The sequence below is a fragment of the Gopherus flavomarginatus genome, chromosome 5 (genome assembly GCF_025201925.1).
Source record: "Gopherus flavomarginatus isolate rGopFla2 chromosome 5, rGopFla2.mat.asm, whole genome shotgun sequence".
Taxonomy (NCBI): domain Eukaryota; kingdom Metazoa; phylum Chordata; order Testudines; family Testudinidae; genus Gopherus; species Gopherus flavomarginatus.
This window is the reverse complement of record NC_066621.1, coordinates 43920699-43926698: the sequence shown is the minus strand read 5'-3', so window position 1 is coordinate 43926698 and position 6000 is coordinate 43920699. Positions and strand designations below refer to the sequence as shown.

The 6000-nt window shown below is 43.0% G+C and overlaps 1 pseudogene; it reads left to right on the top strand.

The window, feature by feature from the left end:
- Positions 1–678: 678 nt before the first annotated feature.
- The window catches only part of LOC127051107 (serine/threonine-protein phosphatase 6 regulatory subunit 3-like), an 89777-nt pseudogene continuing 84455 nt past the window's right edge, over positions 679–6000 (top strand).

Sequence of the window (6000 nt, the reverse complement as noted above, 5' to 3'; positions counted from 1 at the left end):
TCGAGTGCCTCAGGAGTCCGTTCAAAAAGTTTAATTTTATTTCTTTATGCGCATGGATACAAATTCTTAACTTGCCAACTGAGCTTTATTTTTTTAATGCTGTTTAATAACAGTTTGGTAACGTGTTCCTCAGAGGGCTACATTGATGGTTTTAGCTACTTGCACTAATACATGGGAGTCTGGGGTGTGTGCACATCCAGTATGTATTGCTTTTTCTTCAGGTCCACTACAGTAATCTGTTTTTCTCATAGAGAAGAGTTCTTTACCTATAAGTTGAGAAAATAAGGAAGAAAGCTTGGAAGATATGGAGCCCAGTACCTCTCAACATTATTGTTCAGTATCTAATTATAATGCAACATGTCAAGTGTGATGCCACTATCTCCAAGCAAATAGAATGCCTTTTTCATAAATTGTATTTAATTACTTTCCACAAAAGATTATAGTAGGCCAGCAGTAGTCACTGGCACTACACATTTCTGTTCTACTCTTGGCATCTAGTGTGAAAATTTTGGATTTATTATTATACCAAAATATTAATTTGAAGAATAAGAATGCTACTAAAGATATTTTGATAGATGACCTCAACATGCTGAGGTTATGCTTTGAATAATTTTCTGATTTAGGAAAAATACTGCCTTTTTATTCAATATCACTAAATTTTTTTACAGTAATTAAATGAGGAGAGAATTATCCAGTGGCTTGTAGAAATTGTACATCCGTCTCAAGATGAAGATGTAAGTATTTTGTGTTGTCAAGATCCAGCTGTTTAGCTTATTAATTATTGCTGTTAAAAGCAGTTATGATTCTAGTAGGCCTGTCTTAGCTGACAGAAAATCTTAAAGCAATACTGTAATCAGAAATAGGACTTTAATGTCAGTATTGACTTTGCTTATTTATGGAATTAGTACCTATTATCAGACCTGGCCCGTGAAATTCTTGAGGGGATGAGATAGGATGGCAGGAGTCTCCAAGCAATGCTATTCTGCTGTCTTGGTAGCAGTGGAATGGAGTCCTGTCTAAAGGCATTTGATGTTTAGAAATGTGTTTGAAAAAAACTTTCCCTTCCCCTGTAAAATAGCACAAATTGCTTGCCATCTGGTTATGTTTTTTGTGCACAGCTTCATAATTTCTGGGATGAGAAGTGTTCTTTAGATAGTGTGTAGTCCTATACTGCTCTTAAAACAAGAACAAAAAATCGTTCTTTCTCAGAGGCATTCAAATGCATCACAGTCGCTCTGTGAAATTATTCGCCTGAGCAGAGACCAGATGTTACAAGTACAGAACAGTTCAGAACCAGACCCGCTGCTTGCAACTCTAGAAAAGTATGTTGGACGGTTTAACTTTTTTATTTGCCTTGTACCTCTGAGAATGTTGGCTATTTGAAGCCTTTTGGAAATAACAATAATTACTTTTCCATTACATGCAGCCAACAAAATATATGGATGTTTCCTGAAGTAACTAAATTTATGAAAGTGAGCAAAGCTGAATTTAATTTCATATCACACAATTTTATGCATGGTAGGTCTGGTCTGATAGTTGTGCATTATGCTGGCGCTTAACAGAAGCCTGGATTTAAAACACTTAGATCTGCTGCTGTGGGCTAATAACTGCCAGAAAAATGATGAAGGAAACCAGTTTGATATTGTGGGAGGAGGGAAAAAATGTGAAAATGGCTCTGAAACTCCATCCAGTCTTGTCCAGCAGTTTTACAAAGAAGCATTGTAGCTGCTTGTCTCTGTATACTATCAGGGGTAGCCGTGTTAGTCTGGATCTATAAAAAGCAACTGAGTCCCGTGGCACCTTATAGACTAACAGGCTTATTGGATGCCTCTGACAAAGTGGGTATTCACCCATGAAAGCTTATGCTCCAGTACGTCTGTTAGTCTATAAGGTGCCACAGGACTCTTTGTTGCTTGTCTCTGTATAAACAGTTATTTGTATTTTAAAAAGTTGTATCTCTAACTTTATTGATGTTTTCTCTCTAGGCAAGAAATTATAGAACAGCTACTATCAAATATTTTTCATAAAGAGAAAAATGAGTCTGCAATAGTCAGTGCAATCCAAATATTACTGACCTTACTTGAGACAAGACGACCAACGTAAGACACTCCCCTCTCCCCCTCAATCTGTGATCACATCCTTTGTGAGATTTGTGCTGCTGCTAAATTTACCTTTTATAGAGGTGGCATGATTTGCATCCTTCCGTGAACTGCAGGATGTATTATACACTTCCCCCACCCCCCACAGGTATCTGCCAGCTTCCGACCTAGAAGGGTCCTCTTGATCTAATGTAAAAACATAGCCATATAAACTTTTAGATTGCATCCTTAAATACCAGCTTTATTTCTCAGGTTTTGAAATCCTTTTTGCTGGCCTTCATATCAGCTTTTGTTTAGATACTACAGTGATGGAATTATAGGTGTCTGAGCATGTCATAAACAGATAGCTAAGGTTAATGTCTCTTTCACCTGAAAAAAAAAAGTAACCTGAAGCACCTGACCAGAGGACCAATCAGGAAACAGATTTTTCAACTCTGGGTGGAGGAAGTTTGTGTGTGAGTCCTTTGTTCTTGGTCTTCTGTCTGTCTCTCTCCCAGCTATGAGAAGTGATTTCTGTTTCCTGCTTTCTAATCTTCTGTTTCCCAGTTGTAAGTACAAAAGATCAGATAGGGATTTATATGGTTTTTTTGTATTTACATGTCTATAGTTACTGGAGTGTTTTGAATTGTATTCTTTTTGAATAAGGCTGTTATTCAGTATTCTTTTAAGCAATTGACCTGATTTGTCACCTTAATACAGAGAGACCATTTGTATGTATTTTTTCTTTCTTTTTATATAAAGCTTCTTTTAAGACCTGGTGGAGTTTTCTTTAGTGGGGAACTCCAGGGAATTGAGTCTGCAGCTCACCAGGGAATGGTGGGAGGAAGAAGTCAGGGGGAAATCTGTGTGTGTTAGATTACTAGCCTGACTTTGCATTCCTCTGGGTGAAGAGGGAAGTGCTTGTGTTTCCAGGACTGGAAACAGAGAGGGTGGACTCCCTCTGTTTAGATTCACAGAGTTTGCTTCTGTGTATCTCTCCAGGAACACCTGGAGGGGGGAAGGGAAATGGTTTATTTCCCTTTGTTGTGAGACTCAAGGGATTTGGGTCTTGGGGTCCCCAGGGAAGGTTTTGGGGGGACCAGAGTGCCCCAAAACACTCTAATTTTTTGGGTGGTGGCAGCTTTACCAGGTCCAAGCTGGTAACTAAGCTTGGAGGTTTTCATACTAACCCCCATATTTTGGATGCTAAGGTCCAAATCTGGGACTAGGGTTACGATAGAGCACATCACTGTTTCTCAGTTGTGGTCTGGTCCCAAGATTCTCAGATTCTATGAAAAGCATGGTATGAAATGTTTGACGTGTTCCTACATTTCACAGCCTTGTTCTGATAGCTGATGTCTCCCATCTGAGTGTCCTTATGACTGTTGACCACAAGCCATTCTGTGTCTGATCTTGCTTTCCTTGTGTTTCAGCTTCTGCTCTTAGCTGACGCTAACAGGTGTGGTCCTTAATATCTGTTGTGGTTGGGTCCAGTCCATGGGCCTATTTTGACCACAAAGCATCTGCAACCTAGTCTTCAGCAGACTAGAACTTTATTTTCCTTGCATCAGTCTTTTTCTTTTCTAGAACCAGAACAGGGGGAAGATGATGTGCACTCCTTGATCGCTTTCCTATTTGTTTGCTCATACTTGCCTCTCTTTAATGTTTGAATTTTTTACTTGTTTAAATTGATTCCTCTGCCAGAGGCACAAGGTTTACGTTGGCAGCAGATCTGCTTTGAATTGAGCTCATGACATTACAATTTACAGCTGTCGTGCTTGACATTGTGTCTCAAAACTTAGCTGTGAAGAAACACAAATGCTTCTAAATATTTTTAGTCAGCTTGATGAAAAATTTTAAAGTGACATAGGAGTATTGGCCTAAGTTAAGAATTCTAACTCCTCGTCAACCTAGCCTGGGGTGGCAAACTACGGGCCACAGGCTGCATCTGGCCGATCAGACCCTTAATCCATCCCTTGAGCTCCTGCCGGGGAGTGGGGTCGGGGGCTTGTCCTGCTCTGCATGTGGCTCTGCGCAGCTCCTGGGAGCAGTGGCATGTCCTCCCCTCCGGCTCCTACACATAGGGATAGCTGGGGGCTATGCATGCGGCCCTGCCCCAAGTGCAAACTGTCTGTAGGAGCCAGGTGGGGGGGCGCGGGTGCAAGCCACTGCTTCCAGGAGCTGCTTGAGGTAAGCACTGCTGGGAGCCTGCACCCCTGATCACCTCCCACACCCAAGTTCCCCCCAGCCCTGATCTCTCCCCCAGCCCCAAACCCCTCATTCCCAGTGCAGATCACCCTCCTGCACACCAAACCCCTCATCCCCAGCCCCGCTCCAGAGCCCGCACTTCCAGCTGGAGCCCACCCTCCTCCCACACCCTGAACTCCCCCTTCTGGACTCACCGCAGAGCCTGCCCGCCCCCCAGAGCCCTGACCCTCACCCTCTCCCGCACCCCAAACCTCCAATTTCATGAGCATTCCTGGCCCACCATACAATTTCCATACCTAGATGGGGCCCTCAGACCAAAATGTTTGCCCACCCCTGACTTAGCCATATCTATGCCAGAAGTTAGATTGACCTAACTGTGTCTCACAGGGCATGAAAATTTTCACATCCCTGAGCTATGCCGCTAGGTTGATCTAATTTTTAAGAGTAGGCCAGGCCTTACATGCTTTTAAAACTTGTACTGTTTGGCATAAAGCATTTCCTAAGGATTAACGATGACTTGCTATTAATCAGTGTTGGCAACTCCATACAGGAGGAAATGACCAGACAAACCCTGAGGAGAGGGGACCGAAGACTGAGCCTGCCTGAACCCCACTACTCCAGGTGGGGAAGTTGAAGCCCAAGAGCTTCAGCTGCAGGCAGGGGGCCTGTAACCTAAGCCCACGCCCAAGGCTGAAGCTCTCTGGCTTTGGCTTCAGCCCTGGGCAGCATGGCTTGGGCTTCAGCTTTGGCTCCAGCATGTCTAAGCTTGCCCTGGCAACCCCATTAAAATGGGGCCATGACTCACTTTGGGGTCCTGACCCACAGTTTGAGAATCACTGCTCTAGATTTACCCTTTGGGTATAGTCTTTCTAGTTATAGCACCAGCTCTGTAAACCTATGTTAAGATCGTTTCTAACTTGAGTTAATATTGTAACTAACCCTGCAACATACTTATCAAACTCTTCTTTGTATATTTAGATTTGAAGGTCATATAGAGATCTGTCCTCCGGGCATGAGCCATTCAATATATTCAGTCATCAAAAGTGTTTTAGAAGCCATAAAAGCACGACTTGCATCCTTCCATGAGCTACTACTTGAGCCCCCGAAAGTAAGTGGTATCTATAACTCATCCAAATGAAAATGGAGACAGATTACAGGCTGTCCTTTAGTGATAAAGGCTTTAAGAATAATTATTTTTTCTTTGAGTGCTTGCTCATGTCCATTCCATGTTAGGTGTGTGTGCACTGCATGCACCATCGCCAGAGATTTTTTTCCCCCTCAGTGGTATCCATCGGGCTGGCTCTAGTGCCCTCTGGTGCCATGCGCTCATGGACCACTATAAAGGGCCCAGTCCCCCACACCATCTCTGTTTCTTCTCTACACCCATGATGGTCACTGTAACACCTTCTCTTGCTTGGGCAAGGGATTCATTCAGGGGGTTTTCTGTTATTCTCTAGTTTAGTTATCCTCCATTTTAATTTCTAGCAGTAGTGTAGATTATATTATTGTATATAGTGAGATTCCCCCATCTCTCCTCTTTTGTCCCTGGGGCTGGGCATGCGCCTCCTGTGGCAAGCCTGTGCTGGTGGGCAACCCACACTCTGAAATGTCTGGAAGCAGATCACATAAGAGTGTTGCCAAATCTGCTGCAACTTCAAGTCCTGTACAAAAAGGGACAGGGAGGCTAGAGTAAGAGCTGTCCTAATGGAAGCCA